General features: G+C 62.3%; 1 protein-coding gene across 2 annotated transcripts in view; it reads left to right on the plus strand.

The window, feature by feature from the left end:
• Window positions 1–1,321: 1,321 nt before the first annotated feature.
• Window positions 1,322–13,624, plus strand: part of CAMKK2 (calcium/calmodulin dependent protein kinase kinase 2) — a 39,187-nt gene continuing 26,884 nt past the window's right edge. For both annotated transcript variants that reach the window (XM_055146635.1, XM_055146636.1), the window contains exon 1: window positions 1,322–1,437. The gene's annotated coding sequence lies outside the window, so the exon portion shown is untranslated. The remainder of the gene's footprint in view (window positions 1,438–13,624) is intronic.

Here is a 13,624-nt window from a genome sequence, read left to right on the forward strand (position 1 = left end):
CCAGGAGTAGTTCCTGAGTGCAAAGCCAGGAGTAACCCTTGTGCATCGCCGGGTGTGACCCAAAAAGAAAAAAAAAAATGTTTGTATGTGGGGGCTGGAGCAATAGCACAGAGGGTAGGGCGTTTGCCTTGCACGCGGCTGACCCAGGTTCAATTCCCAGCATCCCATATGGTCCCCTGAGCACCGCCAGGAGTGATTCCTGAGTGCAGAGCCAGGAGTAACCCCTGTGCATCGCCAGGTGTGACCCAAAAAGAAAAAAAAATGTTTGTATGTAAACATGCCCGGAACAACAAAGCTTGTATGTGGTTTGTTCATTTTGGGGGGGATAGGGGGCGGAGACAGGATACCAATACTTGACCAGTTCAGCAGGTGGGTCAGTTCTGGGAGCCAAGGACGCAGCACACACACACACACACACACACAAACACACACACACGCAGTCTGGGAGCCAAGGACGCAGCACACACACACACACACACACACACACACAGAGTCTTGTTACCCGACTACACCAGTTCAGCAGGTGGGCACGTGGGTCAGTTCTGGGAGCCAGGACGCAGAGCGCGCACACACACACACACACACACACACACAGTCTTGTTACCCGACTACACCAGTTCAGCAGGTGGGCAGGTGGGTCAGTTCTGGGAGCCAGGACGCAGAGCGCGCGCACACACACACACATACACACACACACACACGCACGCAATCTGGGAGCCAAGGACGCAGCGCACACACACACACACACACACACACACACACACACGCACGCACGCACGCAGTCTTGTTACCCTACTGGGAGCCTGAAAGCTCCAGTGAACTCGGGCGCCCAGAGTGAGATACTTGGGAAGAACGTGATGTGTTACAAAGCGGACCCCACCTCATCTTTTGGAAAAGCCCGAATTTGCCGCTGTGTGTGTGTGTGTGTGTGTGTGTGTGTGTGTGTGTGTTCGGTGGCATCCAGCTGCAGTGGGGATGGGACCGCAGACTTCAGCGCGGGTCCAGAGCAGCGGTCAGTGAGGCGGGTGCCCCGATGCCCAGTGACCCGGTATCTAGGCGGCGGCCGCTGCAGAAGCGGCAGGCGGGGCGGGCAGGCGGGTGTCCCGCAGGCCGGGGAACTTTCCGACTCCGCCCTGCAGTCCCCGCGTTCGGCTGCGCGGAGCAGGCGCGGCGGGCGTCAGGCGCGGGGGTCGGGGAGGGGGTGACAAGTTACGGCGCCCCGCGGCCGCGCGCCCAGCCGGGCCCCGCGCGCGCCTCCCTGCCCCGCCCCGCGGCGCGGCGACCAATCCCCGCGCAGCCCGGGGCCGCGTGGCCAGGAGGCGGGACCCCGAGACCCCGCCCCCGCGCGCGCCCGTCCAGGCGCGGACACAGGCGCGCGGCCGCGCCCCGCCTAGCCGAGCCCGGAGCGCGGAGCGCGGGCGGCGGCGCCGAGCCCAGGTGAGCGGCGGGCGCGGGAGCGGGAGCGGCGGGGCCGGCGGCGGCGGCCGGAGCGCCGGAGCGCGAGCCGGGCCGGGCCGGGGGCGGGGGTGGGTGGTCCGCGGCCCACGGGGCAGACAAAGCCCTGCCACCGGGATCGGGTCCCCTGGGCGCGGGGACCCCACGTGCGTCTCCCCACGCCCCGCCACGTGGGGGACCGGGCGCCGCTGCCCCCGCGCCCGGGGAGCGCCCGGGGCCTGAGGGTGGCCGCGGCCACTGGGCCGCGCCCCGCCCGGACGGCAGGGGCGGGCCCGGACTTTGCGAGGGATGTCACCAGGCAGTGCCCGGCGGGCTGGGCCACCCCCGGCTTGACAGCTGGGGACCCCGCGAGCGCGGCCCCGGAGTCTCCCGCCCGCGTGCCCGGCTGCTCTTAGGGGTCAGCCCAGGCCCTGGGGGCGCTGGACACCCGGCGGCAGGACCCCGGACCCGCAGTGGCGAGGCGGGCGCCTGGAGCCTGTCCCCGGCGGGGCCCCGTGCCCCTGCCCCCCTTCTCTCCGCTGGAACCTCACACTCCGGGTCCTTTTGACCTAAATTCACCTCGGGACCGCAGCGGGCTGCGAGCCGCTTCGCCCGCACCTCCGCCCGGCTCGGGGCGCGCGGCGATGCTGGGCCCAGCCCCGCTCGGGGCGGTGGGTGCTGGGATCCGGGCCGCCCCCCACCCTCCCAGCTCTGGGCCCTGGCTGAGAAAAGCGGGGCGCATCCCGGCCCCTGCGCCCCTCCTCGGCCCTCCCGCGGGCCGCGGCAGGATGTGCCTTTGCAGCCTGGCCTGTGTGGCACGGGCGGGCCAAGCCCACCTTCCTCACCTGCATCTGCAAGTCCCCACAGCCCTCCAGGAGAAACTTCCAGCCCTGGAGCCCATCTCTCTCCGCCTCGGGCCTCCCTGAGGGAGAAGGGGGCTCCTCGCTTCGGGGGGTGGGTGGGGGCAGCCCGGTCCCTGCAGCAGGCGCCTGAAGAAGCAGGATGCTCTTCTAACAGTTGCTGCTCCCAGCAGCCATTCCTGGTGAGCGCACACAAGGCGTTTCTGTAATGAAAAGTAACCGACATCTTCCATGTGCAATCAGTATCTCCCGGTGACGGTTGTTTATCGGGTTCTTGCTGTGCTGTGCGTCGTGGGCATTATCTCAGTTAGTGCCCAGGAATCTCAGGCAGCCGAGATTTTTCTCTACCCCCCTCTTGGGTAGAGGAGTGAAACCACCGTACGGGCTTGCTAGGAGTTGGCGCTGTTGGATGGAGGGGCCCAGAGGGGTTAGGTAGCTTGCCTGGGGTCGCACGGGCAGCCCAGGCCTGTCAGTTTGCCCCCAGTTATTAGATGAGGGTCCTTGGGGCCTCGCTGGGTTTCTTGATGGGCCCAGCCTGTTTCTGAACGTGGCCTTGGAGGACGCCAGCGTCTGCGCCGTGATGCTGACGGGCTCGCACTTGCCTTTGCTTTAGGTTGTTAGCAGGCCCGGGAGCCGGATCTGGGCTCTAACCACTGGGCAGTTGGCCCCTTCCTGGCAAGCACCTGGAAAAGAGTGGGGACCACATGGGTGCCGAACGGTCCTGGCTTCTGGGGGGCCAGGAGCCGGGGACGCCAGAACCCTGGCGTGCAGTTCTGACCTGCGGAAGCCCTTTCCGCCCCAGCCCAGAGCTTCCTCCCGAGAACCTCACCCGTCCCAGTGTGGGGGTCCCGGGACCAAGGGATGCACAGGCCCAGGGACTCGCCCCCACCCCACACCTGCTCCACTGGAGGACTCAGAGAGGCCGAGCTCCTGTTGGGGCCACTGGTCACCTGCTCCCGGGCGTGCCTGTGGTGGCAGCGGGAAGCAGACGGTTCCCGTTTCCTCTCCTGCCCGCCCCGGGACCTGGCGGCCAAAGCCTGGTCCACTCACACTTTCCCCCGCGCACAGGCTCTGCGGGCTGTTCCCTGCTGTTTTTCCCTCCCGAGTCACTGTTCCCTTGGACACCCTGGGTGGGGTCCGGGCAGGGCCAGCCCTCTGTCTTCCTCACTCCTGCTGCCTTTCTGGACGGGGGGTCGCTGGCGCCCCACTTCTGCAGCCGTCAGCTTTTCCTTCGCGCCACGCAGTCCCAGTTCACCTCGATGACCTGTTCGTCCAGGGGGAGCCCGTGTGTCCGGCATTTCGCATCGAGCGTCCCCAAGATGCTGCCGTGGGTCCCCGTTTCCCAGCCGAGCAGAGGCCGTGGGGGATGGACACTTGGGTGGTTCTTTTACTCATCGGGCTGTGCGGCTCCTTCTCTTCCTCTCCCTCCCGCCCCACCTTCTCCATATGTGGTGTCAGGGCTCGAACCCCGGTGAGTGCAGGCCTGGAAAAGGCCTCTGTAGGTCGTGGGCTCGTTTCCCTGCTTCCACAGCCCCCAGAGCAGTTAACCTTGGGGCACAAGGCATTTCACCCCCACTTGTTCCTCCACAAGATTTTATCGATTTGTTTACTTACTCTTTTTTGGGTTACTTCCAGTTGTGCTCAGGGCTCTGCACGCCTGGCGGATTCGGGGACTGTATCGGGTGCTGGGATCAAACCCACCCAGGTGGGCCTCAAGCCAGGCAGGCCCCTGCCCCCCGTGCTCTCGCTCCGGCCTGGGGTGGCAGGATTTGCTTCCTTTCCCTGCCTTTCTCTCCATCACGGTGACTGTAAAAGTCGGTGATGTTTCTTGGTGTCTCTCGGGAGACTTTTCCCAGGTAAATGTATCCGCGGAGTGATGCTCGCCTCTCTGCCAGGTCATGTTCTGACCCAGCGGTCAGGTGTGGACACATCCCAGCCTCCTCGGGACGTGGCCAGAAATGCTGTCCAGGAAGTGGACTCGTGAAAACTGAGCTGGAGGAGGCTGGGAGGGAGCCGTGGCTGTCACTGGCCCCTGTGTGCAGGCTGGGGTGCGAGAGGGTAGTGGGGGGGGGGGTCACGGGTGCAGAGGCCCTTCCTGGAGAGGAGAAACTCAAGTGCTGCCTTCTCTCAGCCCCGAGGCTCCATCATTCTTTCCTTATCTAGGATTCTCCGGGGAACATGTCCGAGGGATTAACCCCAGGCCTCCCGTGTGCCAAGCATGCTGCCCTGTGCCAAGGGGCTCCTTTTTTTTTTTCTTTTTGAGTCACCCGGCGATGCTCAGAGGCTACTCCTGGCCCTGCACTCAGGAATTACCCTGGCGGTGCTCAGGGGACCATATGGGATGCTGGGAATCAAACCCGGGTCTGCCGCGTGCAAGGGAAACGCCCTACCTGCTGTGCTATCACTCCAGCCCCAAAGGGGCTCCATTTTATAGATGCAAAAATCAAGGCCACAGGCCCCTCAAGATCCGTCCTGTGCCCAGACATATCTTGTCCTCCTGAGCTCCGGGTCCTGTTTTCTTGGGGAGCAGACCCCCCCCACACCTTCTCTGGGCAGCTCTAGTGTGAATAATCTCCAAAGGGCTCTCCTCAGGGAAATGCTGCCCACCTCGCTCCCTGCCCCGTTGGCCCCGTTGGCCCCGTTGGCGGGCGACCTGCTGGGCGGGGCAGCGTTAGTGACCAGAATGAGGAAGAAGCGGTTTCAGCCGCCCTGCTTTCCGCTTCAGTCCTGTTTGTGGTGGTGCTGCTGCATTTTTTTTTCCCTCCAATTATGAAACATTTGAAGCCTCGGAAGAAGCCAAAGTTTTGTTTTGTGGATGAGCCTGGAAGGAGGCCCAGGAGACGCTGGCTTGGGAGCCCCGATGCTCTTTTACTGAGCCCCCACCGTGCGGGAGGCTGGTCGCCCTCCCTGCCTTCGGAGCTGGGGGTCGCTTTCCAGGGCCCTGGTCCCCATCCCCGGGGCACTCCCGGGTCCGTGGTCCGAGCACTGGGCAGGCGGGGACTCTTGGGGAAAGAGAAGCAATGCTCGTCATTTTCCCTGTCGAAAAGGAAAGAAAGAAAATCCCAAGTCAGTGGCGCCCCCGCCCCCACCCCACCCCGAAGGCTGCCGAGCAACTATTTTTATGTTTTCTCTTTTTATCCCATTGGCTTCCGGGAATAGTCGGGACGGCGCGGGGAGGGTGCTGGTTCCGAGCTGGACGGGGCGCAGGTGCCCTCGGGGAGGTCGGGGTCTCGCCCCTTGGCCCTCGGGGGAGCCAGGGGGTGCGGACGGGCTCTGTGGGTGCTGCCTGAGATGCGGCTACTGGAGAAGCTTAGGTGGGGGACCTGTGGGGTTTTGGGGGGCCGGAGATGGCGGGAAGGAGACTTCCTTGATTTTTTTTTTTGAGGTGCATTGGAACTTGGCCTTTGTGCTAAAAGAGCCTTTATTGCGATTTGCCCCAGACACGCCCCTGTCCTCTGGGTCCAGGTGTCGGGGGGAGGGTTGGCCCCAAGAAGCGGCTCTGGGTCCCTCCTTGCCCCTGGCGTGGGTGCCTGTGCAGAAGGCTGGGAAAGGAGGGAGCTAGATTTAGCAGCACCTCCACACCGACAGGCAGGGAGGGAGCAGGCCGTGGGTGGGCACGACGCTGCTGCCTGAGCCTTCAGCCTGGCCCCCTCGGTCTTCGACCTGCCAGGCTGCAGAATGTTGGGGTCCGAGTCTTTCTCGGCGGTGGCCTCCCTGCCTCCCCTCCCTCACTGGCAGAGGCGGAAGGAGGACGGTCCGGGTCCGGCTCCTCTTCCCAGCGCACCCCGGCCCGCGTGCTCGCCACCCTCTCTGAGCTGGCTTGGAGACCTGTGACCTCACCTTTTTGTGTGTGTTTGTTTTTGTTTTGGGGTCACATCTGGCGCTGCTCAGGGCTCACTCCTGGCGAGCTCAAGGGGCCCTGTGGGGTGCTGGGCATCGAACCCAAGTTGGCCTCGTGTGAGGCCCACGCCCTCCCTGCTGTCCTGGCACTCTTTTCTTTTTCATTTTGGGTCACACCCACTGATGCACCGATTGCTCCTGACTCTGCACTCGGGAATTACTCCTGGCAGTACCCGGCGGACCATATGGGATGCCGGGGATTCGAATCCGGGTTGGCCTCCCCCCGAGTCTGCTTTCTTGACCCAACAGCGGCCATCCAAAGATGGTTCCGTTTCTTCCTCTGTAAGTGTCCCGGGTAGCCAGAGGGGCTAAGGGGCTTTTCTTGCCTGTGGTGTGATTGGAGCAGTGCAGGCCCCACGTCACGCGCCCACCTGTGTAAAGGTCCGGTGCTCTCGGCTGTTCTCATCCTGGCCAACCTCGACTGATGCCTCTGGGCTTGCCAGCCACTCTGCCTGCAGCCCTGCGCCAACCCAGGGCCTGCAGAGAGCCCCGGGAACGGGCGAGCAAGGGTGCCAGCTCTGCGCTCTCGCTTTCCACCTCCGTGACGAGTGGAGTGAACGGACAGCGGGTACAGGGAATCAGGGCGCGGGGATTAGAGAGTAACCTTCGTTTTAATATAAATTATAGGAGTCGGGGCCTGGGCCTTGATAGCCACCCAAGGGTTTTCTTGCCAGTGGCTTTGGTACTTGATGGGAACCACACCTGGTGGTGCTCAGGGTTGACTCCTGGCTCTGTGCTCAGGGATGACCCCATATGAGATGCTGGGGATCGCTCCCTGTTCAGACACGTGCAGGGCGAGCACCCTGCCCCCTGTACTGCCACTCCAGCCCCAGGAAGCACATTGTCATTACTCTGTTCACAGAAGGGATTCTCTCTGCCTTACGTTCCTACAAAGTCCTAGCATCAGACTTGGCAGGTTGATTTGGGTCATGGTCTCCCCTTGAATCTGGCCAAGCAGTGAGTGGCCGGTTGACTAGGCTGGAGGCACACTGGACCCCTGGAAGCTGATGGTGCGGTCAGCTCCACAGAGGCACCCTTTTTGGGTGGGGGTGTGTGGGGCTGGGCCACACCTGGCACTGCTCAGCACTTACGCCCGTCTGTGCCCAGGGATCACTCCTGCTGGGCTCAGGATCTGGCTCCCATATGGTTCCTGGGCAGCGGCAAGATTTACCGACTCCCCCTTGCATGAGTCCCCGCCCCCCCCCCTCCTCCCTCCCCCACCCCCCCAGCACCTTTTATGAGGGAGGATGGGTTCCCAGACATAAGCAGACGAAAGGAATGTGGACTCCAGAGCCGCTAAGGAAAGCATCTGGCCTTCTGAGCGAGCTCGGAATGAGTGGTATAAACAGTAACCTCTAGCCAGTATTTATTGAGGCTAACAGTGTTCTAGAAAGTTCTAGGCCCTGGAGTTCAGCCGTCAACGAGGAACGCAAAGTCTACAGCTCTCGTGCCTTAAGTCAAACCGATGTTTCCATGACTGTGTTTGATGCATTTCTTTCCTGAGCATCGGGCAACCCCGAGCCTTCGCGGTCCCCTTTCACCCAAGGATGGAGCATATTGTCACCCTGTTTCAGATGTTGGCCCGGCCTGGACTTGACTTACGACACGCAGTGTGTGGACACAGTCAGGCTGTGTTGGTCATTCCTGTCCCCTTCCTGAGACTCTCAGGCCAGTGTCAGCTGCTCCTGGAGCCCGCCGCGTGCTCTGGCAGCCCAGAAATCTCTGATCTTCACTCGCCCTTTGGAGAAGGTCAGTGGCCGAAGTTCAGTGGCCTGTTCGACAGTCACTCTGACACCTCTCAGAGCAGAAGCCGGACATCTGAGCTAGACCAGGGGGCCGTGTCCATGGCACGGGAGGCAGTGGGAAGCAGTGAGGCCAGTGGTATCGTGGTGGCCGTCTGTCCAGAGCGGGCGAGGGTGGCCATCTGTCCAGAGCGGGCGAGGGTGGCCATCTGTCCAGAGCGGGCGAGGGTGGCTGTCTGTCCAGAGAGGGGAGGGTGGCCGTCTGTCCAGAGCGGGTGAGGTGGCTGTCTCTCCACACAAGCAAAAATAAGTTTTTTGTTGTTGTTTTTGGGCCCAGCCCAGCTCGGGGCTTCCTCCCGCCTCTGTGCTCAGGGGTCACTCCAGCAGCCTCAGGGGACTGTCTCGGGTGCTGGGGATTGAACCCGGGTTGGTGCGTGCAAGACAAGCACCTGCCCGCTGCACTGTCGCCCTGGCCCTGAGGGGCTGAGTGTTTCCCCCTTCCTGCCTGCTGCTGGGGTGTGGCTGGTGCTGTTAGAGCCTCGCAGCTTCCAGACTCCGAGTGTTTTGACTTCGGTCTGATGATTGGAAAGCTCCCAGCTTTGAAATGTGGGTTTTTTTTTCCTAAATCTCATTCTGCTTTATGTATCTATGATTATTTGATCTTTTTTTTTTTTTCTTTTTTGGTCACACCCAGCGATGCTCAGGGGTTACTCCTGGCTCTGCACTCAGGAATTACTCCTGGCAGTGCTCAGGGGACCATATGGGATGCTGGGAATCGAACCTGGGTTGGCTGAGTGCAAGGCAAATGCCCTCCCCGCTGTGCTATCGCTCTAGCCCCTGATTATTTGATCTTGAGGCCACCCCTCAAGGGGCTCAGGGCTGAGTTGTGGCTCTGAGCTCAGGGGTCACTCCCAATGGGCTCGGGGGACCACACGGGGTGCCGGGGATCAAACTCGGGTCAGCTATGTGCAAGGCAAACGCCCTGCCCACTGTGCTCTCTGGCCCCTGGTTCCCTCTGTTTTCTTTGCCCTCCAGTGGGGTCCCCAGCCTGCCGCTGCCCCTCACAGGTCTGGGCCAGCAGAGGCCTCTCGAGCCTGTTGTGCGGAAATCGAGTCTCGTCAGCCTGGCTGGCGGGTCTGGTCTTGGTGAGTCATGTCGGAAACTCCTTGCTGGAGGGCGCTTCCCTCAGGCGGCGTCCACTTAAGGAGGATTCCACGGCCGCCGTGTCCCAGGGAGGGCCGGGCCGGGCAGGCTCCCCAGAGCTATGTTGGTCCCTTTGTTGTCCCAAGGTGCCCAGGACTGGGGAGCCGTGGGAGGTGTCTGTCCGGCCAGGCCTGGCCTTGTGCTGCGGGCCCCCGGGCTCTTGCAGGGGCCAGTGCGGGTTGGACTCAGCCCTAGGAATGGGAAGGTGTTTCCCGGGGATGCCCGTGCCCCTTGGCGCGGGAAGGAGCCTCTCCTTCTGCTCCGGTAGGGGCGGGGGCACCTGCAAGGCAGAGCACTTGGGCCCTGGGGAGGCCTGTTTGGGTTCCGGGGGGATGGCCCCAGGCCTGGGCTGGACGCCCAGGGAGAGCCCCCCGTCACTCTGCCCAAGGCAGCCAGGGTTGTGCTGGCCCCCCTGTGCCCGTGACCCCTGGCAGAGAAGCAAAGCCGAGCTCAGCCGGAGGGGACGTGCTGAGGGCGGGGGAAATGGGACAGTGGGGAGGGCGCTGGCCTTGCATGCAGCTGACCTGGTTCTATCCCTGGCATCCCATATGGTCCCCCAAGCGCCACCAGGAGTAATTCCTGAGTGCAGAGCCCTGTGGTGCCCGCCCCCCCCCACCAATCTGGAGGAGCAGTTTTGATTTGACCCCTGTGGGGCCTGTGAACCCCAGACTGGGCACAAGTCTCACAGGGCCAGTGGCGGACGGGTCCCGGCCTTGGTAGACCAGATGCCCGCAGTGCCTTGCGACCCTGAGGCGTGCCCCGGGGCTGTCTCTCCCTAACCTCGCTCCTGCTCAGAGGCCCCCACCTCCTTCCTGGCCTGGCAGTCTCCTCTCCTCCCTCGTCCAGACCTCAAAGGCCACGGCCCTGGCCAGCCACCAGCGTGTCCAGGAGACTGACTCAGAGCAGCGCGGCCAGGCGAGGTGTCCTTGGCCAGAGCTGTCCGGCATTTGCATTCCCTGTGGGAGGAAGGTCTCCTTAGCCTGGCGTTCTTTTCAGGAACTCCTGCAGCCCTGTCGGGGGTGGCTGGGGAGGGGACCGGCCACCCCGCCCCCCACCCTTGCCGTGGGGCACACCCTGAAGCAGGCCCGAGTGCTGGGGTGGCAGTACCTCCTAGGAACGCTCTGGGCACGGGTGGGGTCTGTGTGGGGAGTAGCTTCCCGGGCACCGACCCACGGCCTCGCAGTGTGCTGGGTGCTCGCTGGGGCATTTCACCCTCGACACCCTCAGGTGAGAGAGAGGAGCGAGCGAGGGTGGCAGGTGGGACAGGCGGCCCCGCCCCGCAGCCCTGCCTCGCCTCTTCCTGGCGATAAGGATCAGAAAGAGCGTATCCGCCCAGCCGTGGGGCCCTAGAGAACACCCGGCCCGGGGTGCAGCCGGGGTGCAGCCGGCGACGGGGGCCGGGACTTCATCAGAGATTCTATTTCCGGTGCCCCCTCGCCCCGGCGTGTCCCACAGCTCGCCGGGCCCCCATCCCAATCTATTTTCTTGTTTGTAAGAATCGATTTTCAAAGAGTCGCCGTCTGCACAGGATCCACAAGCAGAAGTAAACAGAGCGGCAGGTCCCCCGCCCTCCGCCACCCGCCAGCTGCTCCGAGGCCTTTGTGTGGCCTTGCCACGCGCCGCCCAGCTGGGCACACGGCCTGCCTGACGCTCCCTGGCCGGCGGGCGGTGTCTTGGAGAACGTCGGCTCGCCTCCCTGGACCCCCGTTATTTACTCTGCCCTCCGGGTGCTCACCCCAGCATGGTCCGTGTGGAGGATGAGTACTCGGGCGCCGAGTGGGTCGAGTCGGAAGAACGTGCATTTGGAATTTTATTTGAAATGGATGAATTTCCCTTTTTTGGGGGCCGGAGCGATAGCACAGCGGGGAGGGCGTTTGCCTTGCATGCGGCCGACCCGGGTTCGATCCCCGGCATCCCATATGGTCCCCCAAGCACTGCCAAGAGTAATTCCTGAGTGCAAAGCCAGGAGTAACCCCTGAGCATCGCTGGGTGTGACCCAAAAAGCAAAAAAAAAAAAAAAAAAAAGAATTTCCCTTTTTTTTGAGGGGGGGTTCACACCCAGCAGTGTTCCGGGGTTACTCCTGGCTTTGTGCTCAGGGATCACTTCAGTGGTAATTACTTGGGGGACCGTACGGGATGCTGGGGCTAGACCCTGGCCCAGCTGCGTGCGAGGCCAGCACCCCCCCCCCCCCACTGCCCCGCTGTGCTCTTCCTCTGGCCCAAATTTCTGTTCTTAAAAGAATGGTACTGATTTGTTCTCAGCGCCCTGCCAAGAAGCACTGTGATTATGGGTTTGTGATTTTTTTTTTCTATATGCATTTGCTTGTCTGCTTGTTGAAAACGAGAAAAAGGTTTTTTTATTATACTTTTATTATTATTTTTCATTTTGGTCCAATAGACATAGCCTAAAAATAGCCATTTTTTTTTGGTTTTATTTTATTTTTGCTTTGGGGGCCACACCCAGCTGTGCTCCGGGCTTGCTCCTGGCCCTGCCCTCAGGGCTCACTCCTGCCAGCCCCGGGGACCATGAGCCCCGGGGACGGAACTCAGACGGCCGCGTGCATGGGAAGCGTGTTCCCCGCTGTACTGGCACTCTGGCCCTGAAATAACCATTTTTAGGTGTATAGCTCAGTGACATTCGTCATGCCCGCGTCTGTACGACAATCAACTGTCTGTTTCCAGGGCTCTGTGTGGGGCCACACCCCGGAGCACTGTGTATGTGCTGGATCTTGAGCTGCCGCCGCGTGCCTGTCCCCTCTGTTTTCTGTCACTAAGACTCGGCCTCTTGTGGGCGTCACCCACTGGCCAGTGCCTCGTGCCCTGCAACACCTTTCCCGGGCTGCTGGGACGCTCCCCCGGCCGGCCGTCGGGAGAGGTTTCCTGTCCGCGAGTCCTCCGTGCTGGCCGCCGGGCTTGTTTTCTCTGCCCGGGGGTGGGAGCGAAGCTTCTGTGAACACGGCCAGGCGTTTCGGCGCCGGTTTCAATCCGGCTGCCCCGAGAGGCCTGTGGAGTCAGAGGGTCATTCTACTTCTTACGTCTGTTTCTCCGGGCGCCTCCCAGTACTTGGCGTCCGTCCCTCTCCCACCATACCTGAGGCCGAGCTTTCGTCACCGGCTCTTTCCCTGTGAACTCTGGGGCATCAGTCACCCCCGGGCGGCCAGGGAGGGACGCCGTGCCTGCTTGTGCGCGCGAGCCCTCGGCCGTTGCTTTTTCTCCACTCCCCGGGCAGAGGGAGCCCGTTTCTGTACGTCACTGTCTCTGCCAGGACGGCCTGGCTTAGAAGCGGTTCCATAAATACTTCCACAGGACAGTCCCAAGGGGGCGAGTGGCATTTCCCTGCCCTCCCTCCAGGGCCGCTGGCTTTTTGCTCCCAGCTGTGCTTTCTCTCTGCCCCAGCAACCCCCCACCCCGCGCCCCCGCCCCGCCCCACTCTGCCATCTCAAGGGAAAGTGTTTTAGTCATTCATAAAACCCTCCCGTACCACCACGTGCCCCTGGCGCCTTCCCGAGGCACCAGGGTCGCACAGATGCTCCCTCCCAGCTCCGAGACGCGCGTGACAGTTCCCGCAGACTCTGTCAGAGGTTAATAATGTTCTGCCCCAGACACGGTCGGATCGGCAGTCTGAGGAAGTGCGTGCGTCTGTTCTTGTGCTTGTTAGTTGGGGGCCATACTTGGTGGTGCCCGGGGCTCGGGGGCAGCCACAGCTCATCCCAGTGGTGCTCAGTGGGGCCGTCAGGTGCCAGGGACCCCGCCCAGGGCCTCCACGTGCCAGGCTCTGCTCTGCCACTGGGTCGCCAGCCCCACTCCTCTTTCGTTTTTACTTTTTTTTTTGGGGGGGGTCACACCTGGCAATGCACAGGGGTCACTCCTGGCTCTGCACTCAGGAATCACCCCTGGCCGTGCTCAGGGGACCATATGGGATGCTGGGATTTGAACCCGGGTCGGCCGCGTGCAAGGCAAACGCCCTACCCGCTGTGCTATCGCTCCAGCCCCCCTCTTTCATTTTTAATGTCACCTCACGTGGATGGAGCCATTTAGGGAGCGAGCGATAGTGCAGCAGGCAGGGCGCCCCCCACCCCTGCGGTCGATCCCCAGCATCCCACATAGCTCCCTGAGCCCACCAGGAGTGATCCCCGAGTGCAGGGCCAGGAGTAACCCCTGTGCATCGCCGGGTGTGACCCAAAAAATAAATAAATAAAATAAAATAAAATGAAATGAAATAAAATGTACAGTCTGGAGTTGGAGAGGTAGGACAGGGACGAAGGCCCCTTGCGTGTAGCCAGCCCTGGGACCCTGGTTCGCATCTTCTGCGCCACAGAGCCACCCCCGACTCCCCCTGCTGACCCCAGCGCCGCCCGGAGTGATCGCTGAGCTCAGAGCCACGATTAAGCCCTGAATACTGCCGGGTGTGGCCCTCCCACCCCTCCGCCCTGAAAACCATACAGTTCAGGGACCAGAGATGCTTTGCTCTCGGGAGACCCTGGC

This window comes from Sorex araneus, chromosome 9 (genome assembly GCF_027595985.1).
Source record: "Sorex araneus isolate mSorAra2 chromosome 9, mSorAra2.pri, whole genome shotgun sequence".
Lineage (NCBI taxonomy): Eukaryota > Metazoa > Chordata > Mammalia > Eulipotyphla > Soricidae > Sorex > Sorex araneus.